This window comes from Notechis scutatus, chromosome 5 (assembly GCF_049901735.1).
Source record: "Notechis scutatus isolate UNSWTSFEM ecotype Mainland chromosome 5, rNotScu1.2, whole genome shotgun sequence".
NCBI classification, from domain to species: Eukaryota; Metazoa; Chordata; class Lepidosauria; order Squamata; family Elapidae; genus Notechis; species Notechis scutatus.
The window spans coordinates 106,284,614-106,300,527 of record NC_142013.1 but is presented as its reverse complement, the minus strand read 5'-3'; the positions used below and the strand labels follow the sequence as shown (position 1 = coordinate 106,300,527).

General features: G+C 45.8%; 1 protein-coding gene and 1 long non-coding RNA gene across 4 annotated transcripts in view; one reads left to right on the top strand and one right to left on the bottom strand.

The window, feature by feature from the left end:
- PCDH9 (protocadherin 9) overlaps window positions 1-1,500 on the bottom strand; it is an 819,791-nt gene extending 818,291 nt beyond the window's left edge. For 2 of the 3 annotated variants that reach the window (XM_087967440.1, XM_026673484.2), the window contains exon 1: window positions 591-1,499. The gene's annotated coding sequence lies outside the window, so the exon portion shown is untranslated. Of the gene's footprint in view, window positions 1-590 lie in introns of all 3 variants that reach the window. The other variant, XM_087967439.1, reaches the window with a different exon arrangement.
- Window positions 1,501-2,121: 621 nt separating this feature from the next.
- LOC148130605 (uncharacterized) lies at window positions 2,122-7,064 on the top strand. Its single transcript, XR_015750010.1, has 3 exons — window positions 2,122-2,780; window positions 3,900-3,939; window positions 6,562-7,064. It is a non-coding gene; the product is annotated as an uncharacterized LOC148130605 (long non-coding RNA).
- The last annotated feature ends 8,850 nt before the right edge of the window (window positions 7,065-15,914 follow it).

The window sequence follows — 15,914 nt, the reverse complement described above, 5'->3', positions numbered from 1 at the left end:
CCAAATAAACACGGGCTAGGAAGGGTCTGGAAAGCCGCCGGGCAGCAGCCCAGGCAGAGGCAGAAACGAGGGAGGGGGGGGGCTCTTTTTGGCGTTGTGGAGGGGTTTTGTTTGGCAGAGCCCCTCGGATGCCCTTCCGCCGGTCTCTCAGCAAGCCGCTGCCGGGCATAAATACCGCAGCTCTTCAAAGAGTGCTGGGTCAGACCCCAGAGCAGAGGGAGGCAGGGAGAAGTGGGGCGCCCCTATAGATTGGGGAGCGGACTGGGGGGGAGTGGGAAGAGTTTGACCAGAGCTCGCACCTGCATCTGCATTAAAAGCACCGCGGCGATGCCGAAGCTCTCCTAACCTTACCTTGACGCAGGCAAAAAAATAAATAAAAATAAAATGAAATAAAAATAAAATAAAATAAAATAAACAGGGGAAGGGGAGGTTGACACCTTCTCTTCATCTCCTCACACCCACCACCCAGCCAAGAAAGGGGGGCGGGCGGGAATCGCTTCCCTGTCTCTCTCCTTCTCCCCAGCGATCCTGGCTCCCATTTCCAAACCCCCTTCCCGCCCTGTTGCCAGAGCTTGCAACTTTGCACTTACGTTGCCGCTGCACCTCCAACTGCTGGAAGCCAAACGGGGAGCCGGGCGGCCGTCCTCCTCCTCCTCCTTCGGCTTCTTCTTCTTCTTCTTCGGCTTCTTCCTCAGCCCTCCGGCGGCGCATTCGGGGACGCCCCAAGTCGGCGAAGCGAAAGAAATCAGCGAGCGGCGCCGGGGAAGGCCGGCGACGCTTCCCGGAACCCGACGATGGAGCCCGGCGGTGGCAAATCCGCAAGTCCCGAGAAGAAATTCCCCGCTCCGTCCGGCTCAGGCGTCGTCATCTTCCCCCCCTTTTTCCCTTCCTTCCTTCCTTCCTTCCTTCCTTCCTTCCTTCCTTCCTTCCTTCCTTCCTTCCTTCCTTCCTTCCTTCCTTCCTTCCTTCTGCTCCTTGCAGCCGTCGTCGTCGCCCGGGACCTTCTCGCTTGGCCGGCTGGAGAGATGCTCCAAGTGGGGCTTGGTCCCGTTTTTTGGGGGTGGGTGGGGGTGGGAGGGTCTCTGGCGGCCGGGTCGGTTCAAGCCCCCGAGGCAGCCAGCCCGCCCTCCAGCCAGCCCGGGGTGCTTCTCTGCCTCTCAGCTCCGGGGCTCGCCTCCACGGTCCGCGTCGGTTCCCCATGCCGCGCTCATCGGCCAGGAGCGCCCGCAGCCTCCTCCGGAGCCGGGAGCCCCAACTTCGCCCAGAGGGTCCAGAGGTCCAGAGCCCCCCTCCTCACGCGCCTTCGCTGCCTTCGCTCGCCGCCTCGTCCCTCTCCTGCCCCGGAGGAAGTCCGTCCAAGGTGCCTCTCGGTAGGTCGGTTCGGTGGCTCCACGCTCCCGGCTCAGCACCTCTCTCGCCTGCTTCTCTCCGAACTGGCTTTCTTGATATAACTCTGGCTAAAGCCCAGAGGGAGGGCGTGAACGGGGAGAAGCCACGCCCCCGCCTTGCCGCGGGTTGGGTGGACGGGCGGGGGGCGGGAGGTTGGGGTAGTGAGTGTGTGTGTGTGTATGTGTGCGTGTGCAGCTGGCCCGCCCGATAGGACGAAGGGCGCGTCGGTCAGGGCCTGGAGGCGGCCGAGCGGCGAGCGCTTTGCTTGCCGAGGTGCTGAATGGCTAAAGGAGGCTGCTGCTGCGGTAGCGACGGAGGAGGAGGTGGGAAAGGGAGGCAGGGAGGAGGAGGAGCGAAGTGGAAGAGGAGGAGGAGGAAAACGGGGGTAGGGAGGGGAGGGGGAGGGGGAAGAGGAGGAGGAAAAGAGGGAGGGGGAGGAAGAGAGGGAGAGATGGAAGAGGAGGAGGAGTGGGAGAAGAGGAGGAGGAGGAAAAGGGGAGGGAGGAAGAGAGGGAGAGATGGAAGAGGAGGAGGAGTGGGAGAAGAGGAGGAGGAAGAAAAGGGAGAGGAAGGAGGAGGGGGAGAGATGGAAGAGGAAGGGGAGAGGAGAAGGAAAAAGGGGGAAGAAGGAGCAGGGGAGAGATGGAAGAGGAGGAGGAAGTGGAGAAGGAGGGGGAGGAGCAGTGGAAGAGGAGGAGGAGGAAAAAGGGGGAGAGGAGGAAGAGGGAGAGAGACGGAGGAAAAGGAGGAGGAAGACTTGAGCATCGGCCGCACCGACCACCTTGAGACAGCTCGGGAACCTATTTTCGCCCCCTCAACTCCCTGCGCTTGGCTCCGGTCGGCGAATTGTTCAGCCGGGGGAGGCAAGAGCTGCTCTGAACATGCGAAGAGCGCCTGGTCTCTCAAGCGCAAAACTGCCCGGCTTTGAGCAGAGGGCAGTTGCCCCGTTGGAGGCCGCGGCAGCAAGCCGAACGGAGCGCCGGGCGCACGACCGGAGGAGCCACCGCAGGCGGCAGATTGCGTCTCTTTGCCGCTGTCTCCCCCCTCCCCCACCCTCCCGCCAGCCTCTCCGGATTGGGAACTGGGCTCCCTTCGGTTCCTGGGAAGCAAGACCTTGCGAGGGTGGGTGGGTTGGAGGGAGAAGGGTCAACAGCAGCGGGGATCGACTCTGCTGTCCAAGGGAGAGCGATGCTGATCTGGTGCTTCCCCGTTTGGCTCTTGGCTCAGCCGAAGGAAGGAGCTCCGAAGAGATGCTCCCCCAAGGGGAATCCGTGGCTTTCCAATTACTGAACTTCTGGGTCCATCCCTCCTTCTTCAGGGGGGGACGGCAAGCAACCTGTTTGCAAGCAGCCGAAGCCAAGAGATGGCACGAAGAAGCAGCAAATGGTGAGGTAAGGTAACCCTTTGCTCCCAGAACGTCACTGTTGACTTTTACCTCCCATTGAGAAGTCTCAGAGGAAAATGCAACCAGCAATTAGTTGCTTTCCAACCTCACATCACAGGCTCCTTGGGGTATCCAGACGAGGAGAATCACCCCTGTGAAGCACCAAGGAGCCAACTCATTCATATCAGAATAGAAATTGGGCTGCAAACTGGCAACCAGGAGTGGAGCTACGTCAGGACACCCCTCTTTAGCCAGCAGTGCAAACTTTTCGACCCCATCAGGCTGAACCCAGTTGCCTGAGAGGAGCAAGGAAGAGCAGAGCGTGACTGTCAACACAGCAGTGCTTCCTAAACGAGGAAAAAGAGTTTAATCAATAGTATTTCAGTTGATTTTCTGTTCCTACCCTGATCTCTCACCCCGTTGACGTTTGTGGCTTGTAATAATTTGGAGTTTCTGGTTCAAGCCAATTTGGCAGCAAGACAGAGGTTGACTGGCAGAGATACTTAGTCAAAGGTAACTTGCTGACTGGCAGCAACAGCTGAAAAGGTAAAAGAAGTCAGTGACAGATCCCTTTGGCACCATTTTCCGTATATATTATTGGAAAAAATAATATTTTTAAAAAAACACAATAGAAATAGTAAAGAAAAAGAGCAAATAGGGGGAGGAAATGAAGAGGAGAGGGGAGGCAAGAGGAGAGGAGAAAGGAAAGGAAAGGAGAGGAGAGGAGAGGGAGAGGAAAGGAAAGGAAAGGAAAGGAAAGGAAAGGAAAGGAAAGGAAAGGAAAGGAAAGGAAAGGAAAGGAAAGGAAAGGAAAGGAAAGGAAAGGAAGATAAAAGAAGGAAAGGAAATGATAGAAGAAGGAAAGATAGAAGGAAAAGAGGAAAGGAAGATAGAAAAAGGAAAGGATGATAGAAGAAGGAAAGGAAGATAGAAAAAGGAAAGGAAAGGAAGATAGAAGAAGGGAAAGGAAGGAAAGGAAAGCAAAAAGGAATGATTATAAGGAAGCAACTTCTGATATTCTTGATATTTATATTTGGCCCTCTGTCTCTAAAGTTTTACCATAAATCATTTTCATCCATAAAATTTCTAATTTTCAAAATCATGTATTCCTCTTTTTTCCAGCTAGAAATCCATATGATAAGGGATTTCCAGTAATCTGATAAACAGTAGGCGTACATCTTTCTCTAATAAAACTTTGCCATCTCTGCTAGATGTTCACCAACCATCCTCCATTGTGGCTATTTCAGAACCTTTCCATTTTCATGCTGCCTCCCCACCCCTCAAAAAAAAAAAAATGGCCTGGGAATAACCACAATAGCCAGAGTGGGTCTGTCTCTTTGAAGGAAACTTGACTTGAAGTTCTGCTTCAGGGGACAGCTGTACTCAAGTGCTTCTCCGAGGAAGCTGAGTAGAAACTTCTGAATGAGGAGATTCCTCATTCACAATGAAGTTTCCTACCACCCTTCAGAAACTGGGACAGTAAGCAAAGGAGAACTGAGTCTACCCTGTCAAGCCTTTAACTCTCAGGTGTTGTTTGTGGGTATTCTACTGACTGAACAAGATATTTGAATATCTAAAACCATGTTTATTTGTTTTAATTGATTAATTTGGAGGCTGCCCCACTCTACAATGACCGTGGAGCTTACAATTTCAGGAAAGGAAACAAATAAAAGATTCTAAAGTATCTGGACAACAATATCCTACAATCACCCTACCAAAGGCTTGGAAGACTAGTAATGTTTTAAGACGCCCAGAATATTTTTAGGAGATTTCTTCTGTAGGCTTTGTTTATTTGCTAACCTTGAGAAATAAGATACTTTGGGATTTCCTCAGCATTGTATAGAACTGGGGTGTTTTGCTCCCTGGTTGATTATTGCCCAGATACCTTGGGTGAAGTCCATATTTGCCTTGATTCAAGAGATTGCTTCTTTTATTCTACTCAGAGCAGGTCAAGATAATGCTATTTATAGGTCTCATATTGGATGACGGAAATGCAAAGCAAGAGAGCTTTGGAGCTTTTGACAGCAATACCTTGAACATGTCATTCCCACATGTCAGCTGGAGGAATGCAGGTTAAAAGGCAGCGGAATAGATTAGATGTACAAAATGGCTAACAAGCAGTACTGACAAAGCAAATGTTAATGGATTATTCTGGTTTGGAGAAGATAAGGGGTGAAATTCCATAGAGTACTGCTCACTTCTTAATGGTTGAGTAAAAGACTGGACAGAAAGCACCACCATACAGCTAATAGTTACCTGCCCCTTCTATGTATATTTATAGAAGGCAAGGTGGAGAAAGGAAATTATCATCTTCCTGTAACCGTTCTCTCTCATCTTGCTTAATCACAACTAGTCAGCCAAGTTGAAGGCATTTCTTCATTGACGAATGGTCTGTTTTCATTCATGGGCATAGCCTGAATGGTGCTAATGGAAGCTTCTGAAAGGATTGGAGTAACATATGTAGAATTTGATAGTTGATGCAAGAGGTTGATATCTTCATCAGCCTCATCAAGTTTTGGGTTGTAAACTCAAGATAAAGACTTCCTTCAGAAGACTCAGATGCCAAGCCCCTAAAACAAACAAAAAAAAGGCATGATTTCAGTATTTGTTCCTCACCCGCAGACATAATCTTGCCAAACTAAAGCATGCTAACACCCCATAAAAGATATACTCTGGCAATTATTAGGGAGAAGCTGTCTTCACTCTCTTTCTCCCACACAAATGATCTGAACTGTGTTGTCTCTTGCTCCTTTGGAATGCATTCCTTCCCTCCTGGGAACCTGGACAACATTCCATCACACAGTTATGATTGTGATGGACATGGAACCTTCCTTCTGTGGTCAAATCTTTTTGAGAGAGAGGAGAGGAAAGAAGGAGAGGAGAGGAGGGGAGGGGAGGGAGGGGAGAGAAGAGAAAAGGAGAGGAGAGGAGAGGAGAGGAGAGGAGAGGAGAGGAGAGGAAAGGAAAGGAAAGGAAAGGAAAGGAAAGGAAAGGAAAGGAAAGGAGAGGAGAGGGAGAGGAGAGGAGAGGAGAGGAAAGGAAAGGAAAGGAGAGGAAAGGAGAGGAGGGGATGGGAGGGGAGGAGAGAGGAGAGGAAAGAAGGAGAGGAGAGGAGAGGAGAGGAGAGGAGAGGGAAGGAGAGGAGAGGGAAGGAAAGGAAAGGAAAGGAAAGGAAAGGAAAGGAAAGGAAAGGAAAGGAAAGGAAAGGAAAGGAAAGGAAAGGAAAGGAAAGACCAGTGACCCTGATTTTGCCCAAAGCTGTCAGTAGAAGTGTTTCAGTGGAAATAAAAGCAGAAGACAAGGTACCCCTTCAAATACATAATCACCTGCACTTGGTCAGTCCTTCACTATTTACCTGCTGTTGGACTAAGAGTAGGAAATTTAGAACAGCTTCTTCTGCCTCACAGAGGCCAAGAGAAAGAAGCCAAATGCACGTACTGCTTACAGTTCTCTCTTTTGAATTACCAAAGGAGCACTCCTTGACCACCGTGACATTAAATAGGGCCCTCTCGCACTCCTGAACCTGTTTCACATTATCTTTAATACATGCCTCTTCATTTATAATTCATATTTCCCTGATTCCAGTCTGAATTCCTGTTGACTCTACACACCTTTCTCCTTTTCCTTTCCTAAGGGTCAGATGAGAACGCTCTGAGATGTTGTTGGAGTTTATTTATTTAGCAGGCACCTCCCCAAATAAATGTTTTCTGTCGCTCTTTATTACAATCTGGTGAGAGTTCACTGGAAATGCTTGTCTGTTTTTGTTTTGTAATTTTTTTTTTTTTTAGAGGAACTACAGTATGTCGGGCGTTTATCAAAAAGCAGAGCCCTGGTTGACCAAAGACAATTTCTGAATATAAAGAGAAGGATAGCCATTAAATTGGACCCCGTGATGCCATTCGGAATCTAAATGAAGATGATAATGATGTCTACAACGTAAACAGTAATGACTGCCAGTATTATTTAACTTTGGAACAGGATTTTAACGAACAGCTTCTGTATGAATGGGGAGCTCCAAGATAAGATGCATAACCTGGCTTGGGAGTTTTTTCCCTAACCATTTATGTGACCTGAATCAGAGGTGTGAAAACAAGAATCCATTCATAGATTTACTTGGGAGAATTTCATCATTGTGTCCATTTTCATCATTGTGTTTTTTCTTAGCTCGTAAGAACCAGGTGTATAAACACGACAACAAAGACTGCCCCGGGGGATTTAGGGGAAGCCTAGGGCATGACTGAAAAGCTGGGTACCAAACTCTGTTTATCAAATAACAATCTGATGTAGGCTCCCTTTGATTTTTTTTTTTACAGTAATTTCTATTATTTTTGTGATTGGTTCAAAGGACTGACACAACTTTATCAGTATGTATAGAAAAGTATACAACTGTGATGGCGAGCTGCAGGCAAACTTACGTCACTGTGCATGTGCGCGCCTCACAGCTGATTTTCAGCTGGTTTGAGGCCTTTTTTTGGCCTCCCAGAGGCTTGAAAAAAGCTTCTGCAGGCTTTGCAAGTCAAATAATAGGCCTGTTTCATGCTTCCTGTAATACAGAAGTGACAAAACAGGCCTATTATTCGACCTGCAAAGCCTGCAGAAGCTTTTTTCAAACCTCTGGGAGACCAAAAAAAAAAAAAGGCCTCAAACTGGCTGAATATCAGCTGTGAGGCGCCGTGCAGGTAAGGGAGTGGTGGCAAGGGGGATTGCACACACATGCATAGGGGGTGGGGGGACGCACGCATTGCCTTCTGGGTGCTGGTATGTGAGCACGTGAGCGCAAGCGTGCACACCATTTTTGGCCTAGGAGCCCAAAAGGGTTAGCCGTCACTGGTATATAATAAATGATATCAGGTGATACATTGGATTTAGACTGATTTAAAAGTCCTAGCTTAATATGGATACTTGGTTAAAAAGAAAATTGAAAATGCTGCACATTTTCAGTGATATTTTGATTTTTTTTTTAAAAAAAAAAAGAACTGTAATAGTAATGGTATTGTCCTCTTCTCACAAGACCCAGAAGAGCTACAAAGACACACACAACAGCTACACAAAGCAGGAGAACCATTTGGCTTAAAAATAAACCTGAGAAAGAGCCAGGTTATGTTTAATAAATTCACCAAAAAAGAAAAAAGAAAGAAAAATATTTCTATCTGGAGAAGAATTACTTTTACATATACTTTGGCCAGTGGATCTCAATGGAAGGTGATACAAGAAAGGAAATTGAATGGCGTGACAGGCATTCGGCAAGCTAAATATAATTTCCAAGAACAATCTTTTCCCTATGCTTTTCCTAAGTTTTCAATCAGTGTGTGCTACAGAGGTGGTATTCAGCAGGTTCTGACCAGTTTGGAGAATCGGTAGCAGAAATTTTGAGTAGTTCAGAGAACCGGCAAATACCACCTCTGACTGGCCCCGCCCCCATCTATTCTCTGCCTCCCGAGTCCCAGCTGATCGGCTGTGTCTTCTTTGGTTGCCCTGCACAGGAGAATGGAACTGGAAAGCAGGTTAGTGGGTTGGGAATGGGGATTTTACAGTATCCTTCCCCTGCCACACCTACCAAGCCACGCCCACAGAACCAGTGGTAAAATAATTTGAATCCCACCACTGGTGTGCTACCTGCTCTAATATATGCCAGTGAAATACAGACACTAACCTCACAATTGACACAAAAGCTATGAGTGGTGCAAAGAGTCATGGAATGATACATGCTTGGCATCACAAGACAAGATAGAAAGACCTGCATGTGGATTAGAGAACAAATGAAAGCATACGATATCCTCAAAAGATTAAAAGAATTGAAATGGAAATAGGCTGGTCACATAGCAAGAAGAACTGATGGAAGGTGGACCAAGGCAGTCGAAGAAGAAGAAGAAGAAGAAGAAGAAGAAGAAGAAGAAGAAGAAGAAGAAGAAGAAGAAGAAGAAGAAGAAGAAGAAGAAGAAGAAGAAGAAGAAGAAGAAGAAGAAGAAGAAGAAGAAGAAGAAGAAGAAGAAGAAGAAGAAGAAGAAGAAGAAGAAGTTACTTAATTTATAATAGTCACTCTCAGCCCAACTCACCTCACACGGTTGTTGTTGTGGGGAAACTAGGAGGAAGAAGAACTGTTAGGTGTGTTTGCACCTTGAGTTATCTATAGAACCAATCCTGGGATGAAAATAAATAAATAAATAAACATGCTGCTAAATTTAGTTTTCTTCTGAATGACTTGCAGAGAATTTTGTCCTAATTCAGCCTGTGTTTTGCATGCATCAAGGTCTGTCTCAACTCACAGCTGGAACTGGGTCTGTGCCATACAGCATTTTTGGATGGATTTATCAAATGAGTAAATGAAATAAATAAAGCTAGGAGTAATGGCTCGTAATAATGCCTTGTGGAAATAGTTTTCCCCGGAGCCTGGGTGGGTGCCTATCTTGACAGTTTTCCAAACACCAGTTAAGATCAAGAGATTTTATTTTAATTCTGTTTAATACCTCTTTAAAAAAAAAAAAAAAAGTGCCAGGAGCCTGTCTGTTATATGACTACAATAGTATGCAAAATTCTTAAACAGGGGAATAAATTTTGGAACTGGGATTCTCTACTCATAAGCGAGCAATAAAGGACCTAGAAACTGCTAGGCCTTGCCTGCAGGAACAGAGTTCCTGAATTGCACTCAGAATCAGAAGAACAGATGATGACCTGGTAATGATGATGGAGTAGGTAGTAGAAAGGATGGACTTTTCTATTTTTTTTATCTATGCTGAGATTCATTTTATTGATGTTAGGTATAACATTGATACCCAACAAGGTTTGGATGGATAAATATATAAACTAAGGTATCATAGTTTAAGTGTTTGTAACTTTAAGCACCACACTGCATGTAATTAGCCAATTAAGGGTGCGGTTAGAAACTGCAATAAGAGGAAGCAGGAGAAAGCTGGAAAGCCTGCTGCATAGTGCTTTACTGTTTACGGTTTACTGCTGGATACAACTGTTTATTACTGTTTTACTGTGACTGTCTACTGTTTGATCGTACTACTGAATATCCAGCGTTATCCTCTGGAGAAAAGGATCGGAGGAGGAGAAGATATCTTTATCGGCTGATAAAGATATAGTAAGGACTATTACCTGGACTGAGTTAGTGAGTCTTACTGAATGGATATATTGTGAATGACATACGGACTGATTGACAATGCTTAAACTCTAACTGGATTAAAAACTATTTAAACTACAAACAGTGTTTGTGTTCAGTGTGTGTATACTCTAAAACCCTTCATCTCTCGTTTGGCTGACTGGCTTGACTGCTGCTGCATACTCTGCTAGGGGTTTATCCCCAAACACTAACAATTGATATCTTGAACATATACTGGCTGGTATCCAATGCACCATGTGTTGTATTTTGCATGGGCATTACGGTTCCTTCTACAGTAACCCTGAGTGCTAAGAGCCCTCTCTGTAAACTGTAATGAATGACTACCAGACAGAGAAATTCGGCTATTTTCTTCATCCCCACCCACACAACATGATCACCTACAAGTCCTTTTGGTCCACAGCCAGTAATTTTCATAGAAAGTATTTATTTCAGGATCAGGTTTTTACAAAATATAAACCTTACTAACCCCAGCTAATTTTACGCTGAGCATTCCATAACCACCAACAGAAATGTCAGTCTACATCTAATTTAAGTATGTAAATTCATATGTTCAGCATATTAATGAGCCGTTCCAAGACAAAAGATACCTGGCAGAGGAGATATTCAGCAGATTCTGACTGGTTCTGGAGAACCAGTAGCAGAAATTTTGAGTAGTTCGGAGAACCGGCAAATACCACCTCTGATTGGCCCCAACCTCATCTATTCTCTGCCTCCCGAGTCCCAGCTGATCGGATGGGTCTTCCTTCGTTGCCCTGCACAGGAGAACAGAGCTGAAAAGCAGGTTAGTGGGGTGGGGAGAGAATGGAGATTTTACAGTACCCTTCCCCTGCCATGCCCACCAATCCATGCCCACCAAGCAACATCCACAGAAAAAAAAAATTGAATCCCAACACTGATACTGATATCTTCTCCCATAAGTACCACCAATAAATTCATTCTCAGGACCTTGGAAGTAAGCAATGTTTTTAATCTCTCAAAAGCTTGCACGATACCACTATTGGGCCCAAATGTAGGAAAAGGACAGGCAGAGCCTGGAATCGGAGTCAAGAGAGGAATCAGCCTGGAATCATTACGTGCTCTAAGTGCTCATAAGTGCTCTAAGTCCAACCTGTCTTGAATTCCACTCACTTTACTTAGTGCCAATTTAGTGCTGACCGTTGGTTTACTATATTTTTATGTATAGCTATGAACAATGAATCAGCTTGATTGGAACTTAATATATAGTGATAATCCTTTGCACTTAACACCAGTTACCAATGCTACCCTATTTATGAAAAAACAACTAAGAAGATTGAAGAAGAAACTAACCTTTTAACAAAATTGAACAGAAAAATACATACTGGGACTGTGGAATAAAAATGCCCACAGTTCTAATAAACAACAGATTAATAGCTAATCCTTCTTACACTTGTATACTTTATATTTCTTCATTTCTTCAGTAAGCCAGAAACACAACTATATATTGCAAAACTCCTGCTGTGATTCCTTTCCTTTATGTATTTTTATGGGACTGATTTTGTTACTCATCCCAGCTTACAGCATAGTAATTCAATAAAAGAGCAAATACAGAAACAGGAAGAAAGCGAAGTGTGTTGCTTTGTCTTCTTCTGTTGCCCTACTACAAATTCCAGCTTTGTTATCTCTAAACAAATATAAATATATTTAAAAATATATGCATATGCACCTAGGGAAGCCATAATAGGAATTGAGAAGCGTTTGGATGAAGAAAAGAAAGACTCCAATGGTGGTAAAAAAAACCAAAAGTTCAGAGGATCTGCTCAGCATATGTAGCCTGAAATTAGTCTTCTATATAGTACTCGCAGGAAAATAATTTATTGCATTCCCCAGCTTTGAAATTCTTCGTTGCAAGCTGCAAACCTCAAGGGGTGATCAGTTTTGCTAAATAGTGGCGATTTATTCATTCTTTATTTATCGAATTTTGACACTGCTCATTTCTTTCAAAGGGGGAGTCTGTAAAGTGGACAAGTAAAATCTTAAAACAGGAAAGATGTACCCTACGCTTGCTGAACTGGTAGGAGGAGCAGATCCACTCAGGGAGAAGCCATGGCACGAAAGGAGAGGAGCAACATGTCAATTGGTTGAGGTTATTTGGTCTCCTGCATTGCCAAGTTCAGGAAATGCTTAGTCAGCTTCATAGAGAGAAGAAGGTGCATCAGTGATGTCACACATCACGGGACCAAATGCTGCAGAATGTGCGAGAAGGGAAACTGGTGGGAGAATCCTTAGCAGCCCAGTTCAAATAAACGAAGAGGGGTGACATTCTATAACAAGGCTGTCAAACTCGATTCCATTGAGGGCCACATAAAGGGTTGTGTTTGACCTTGGGGGCAGTGGTGGGATTCAATTTTTTTACTACCTGTTCTGTGGGTGTGGCTTGGTGGGTGTGGCTTGCTGGGCGTGGCTTGGTGGGCATGGCCTCCCCACCCCACTTTCCCGCTCCTTTCTCCTGTGTGCAGGGCAACAAAAGAAAATCCAGCCGATCAGCTGGGACTTGGGAGGCAGAGAATAGGTGGGGTCAGGGCCAGTCAGAGGTGGTATTTGCCGGTTCTCCGAACTACTCAAAATTTCCACTACCGAAAACTTCAGAACTGGTCAGAACCTGCTGAATACCACCTCTGCTTGAGGGGCCGGAGTTGGCGTGGCCAGGGTAGGCATGGCCAGCTCAACATCACTTGTGTCAGGGGCGCCTGTGGAGACCCAAACACTCTGCCAGCAAAAATGGGCTCCCAAGCTCCATTTTCACCTGTGATGGCCTCCTGCAACCTTCTGCCTGTGAAAATGGAGCTCGGGAGGTCTGTTTATGGCCCTCGCGAGCTCCATTTTTGCCGGCAGAGGCACCACGGGCCGGTTTTTCACAGTTTTACAGGGCAGCCCCATGGGTCAGATCTAAACATCCCACAGACCGGACCCAGCCCCCTAGCCTTGAGTTTGACGCATCTGTTCTTCAGTATCTTCCACAGTATCTGCATATAACAATGCCTTCCTGAACACAGATCAAAAGCCAAGGTCGTTCCCTTGAGTCATGTGACTTCATTGGAAAAAAAAAAGAAGAAGAATGGGCAGCCTGGCTTGTTTGTACAACTAGAAAGTACTTAAACTGAGCTCCAGACTGGCACCACCGTGGATTTCCTGACAGTGTCATGCAACAATGATTTATATGTGCATGGCATGACTCTCGGAGCTGCTCTTGCAGATAAATGTGCTGAACACCTGCTTTTTATAAGGAATCATCCAATTCCTGATGTCTGTGTGCCTAAAACTATTCTAGGCAGCGTTCCTCCCTGGGATTGCTTTATGCAACTACACACTTCTGAGAAACCGTCTGTATCCGGCACGGAGTTTAATCCCATTCTGACATGGCTATGCCTTGCAGTTATTGCTACTTGCTCATTAACATCCACCCAAGTTTAGAAGCTCTTCCCTAGGCCTTGCATTACAGAGGCTGCCCTTTTCTCAAACGGAGGCTAGACAGCTTTCAGAAGACACATTACCCCCCACCCACCCCTTCTTCCAGCCTGAAAATCCCAAGAGCGCTCAGCCTAAATTTGGCAGCAAGTCGTCATTCCTTTTGCCAGCACGGTTCCTCAATATAGGGGTTGTGTTTTTTTTCTTAAATAAGTCTAACGGAGGCATGCGAGCCAGTTTTAATTATTAATACAATGAGCACATTAAGCTAAGCCTCTCTTTTGTTTTATACTTTCCAGTATCTCAATAAGCACACATCGAAAGGGGTCAAAATGGGACGTTCTTTCAGCAATCATCTGCCCATAAGCATCCCTAGGAAGGGAGCCTGTTCTGACCCAGCTCTCCAAACATGACAAACCGTCTGTAGTTAAATCAATGATTCCTTAATTAGGAACCCCAGCAGTCCAAGAAAAAAAGTTTCTTTCTCACCGCAGGCTAACAGGTCTGTCTGGCAGGGAGATGAAGAGTTGTCTGCCACATCTATTCATCTCCTCCCCCTGCCTTTTATCCCCAGAGCTAGGGTGGGGCTTCGTTAGCAGCAGTGACTCTTCTGTCCCAAAGACCAGCCCGTAGATTTCCACTGCTCTCCTCTCCTCTGACTTCTGCGCATCCATGCGTCAGACACTGGACCCAGCTGTTCCTCCTCTTCCTCATCAGCTACCTCTAGACCTGGGGGCTCTTGACTATCCATCTGAGGGATGAGGGCTGGCCCAGGCTCCATCCCTCTCTCTCTCTCTCTCTCTCTCTCTCTCTCTCTCTCTCTCTCTCTCTCTCTCTCTCTGGCAGCTTCATTCCCTCTCCCCCCTCAGAGTTCTCAGGTTGCCTTGGTACTGATCCTGACTATCACACCTCCTCTGATTCAGCTGCTGCAGGGGCCAGAGGCCAATAGGCCACAACAGAGCCAGTGATCCAACATTGCCTCAAAACGTTGTGGTGCCAACTGCTCTGTATACACAAATGAGCAACGTCCCAGTGCATGTTGAAAGGGCAAAACTTGTTCCACAATGTCCCAATGTGCGTTTTGTCATTTAAGCAGGATTGTGCTTAGGTGTTGGCTTCTGGATAAGGTTGCTAATCCCCGAGCTGAATTTCCTGGAAATGTTAAGCAATATCTTCACAGGGATCATTTCTGTCCATGAAAGTGAATTTTAATCAGCGTGCTTGAGGGGAAAAAAAAAAGGAGTATCATGCAATTGACTTTTGTATTTGCCTCTTTCAGCAAACAGTGTGAAGATGCCTTCACAACTTAAGCTTCCACAATTGAAATTTAAGTGCAAAATCTGGCTCGATTATTTTGGTCTTGTTTTGGGGGGAGGATTAAAAATGGAATTCAAAGTACCTTTATTCCAGAGAGCCTCTTACTCCCATCCATGCTCCTGAAATCACCTCAAATCCAAAATATATATATATATTTCTGGCCACACTGGTCTCTTTCCAGTGGTGTCACAATATCCCTAGATAGCTTACAATATTCATAGAACATAGAATAATAGAGTTGGAAGGAACCTTGGACGTGTTCTAGTCCAAGCAGGAGACTCTATACCAGGGGTCCCCAACCACCGGTCCGCGGACCGGTACCGGTCCGTGGAACAAGTCCTACCGGGCCGCTGGTTTGCTGGGCACCGCCATCTTTTTTTGATGAAAAAGTGCTTCCGGTGAGCTTTTCCGGGTAGAAAGCTCACCGGAAGCACTTTTTCATCAAAAAAGATGGCGGCGCCAGCGCTTCCGGTGAGCTTTTCCAGGTAAAAAGCCATTTCTACCCGGAAAAGCTCACCGAAGCGCTGGCGGCGCCATCTTTTGATGAAAAGTGCTTCCGGTGAGGTCACCGGAAGCACTTTTTCATCAAAAAAAGATGGCGGCGCCCAGCTGATGCCGGTACCGGACCGCGGCACCCAGCTGATGCCGGTACCAGGCCGCGGCATAAAAAAGGTTGGGGATCACTGCTCTATACCATTTCAGACAAATAGTTTTCCAGACTCTTCTTGAAAGCCTCCAGAGCACTCACAGCTTTTGAAAGCAAGCTATTCCATTGGTTGATTGCTCTCATAGTTATAAAGTTTCTTGTTAGTTCTAGGTTGCTTTTCTCCTTGTTGAGTTTCCTAACATTGTTTCATGTCTTGCCTTTTGGTGCTTTGGAAAATTCCTTCAGAAAAGAAGAGATGGAGTTTACCCCCTCCCTCAATTTCTCAATCAAAGGTAATTGACCTGTTCCCAAGTCTTCAGTCAAAATCATTCTTAGATGGATATTTCATAGTACTACATTCTAATTCCGAAATCAATTTATACTTTGCCCAAGGAACCCCCCTCCCAGTCTATTGTTCCCTTTTCAAATGAAGTAAATAGATAAATCAGGGGATGGGAAAGAACAAGACGCCAGAAAGTCTTTGTCTCAAAAAAAAAATTTTTATGCCCTCTGTAAACAAAGGTTATAAAATTAAGCTTCTGTACCACTTAATTATGCATCAAAGGAAGTGTGCAAATACAATGAAATCTAATAACTGAAGAAGAAAAGTTCACTGATAAGGCCCA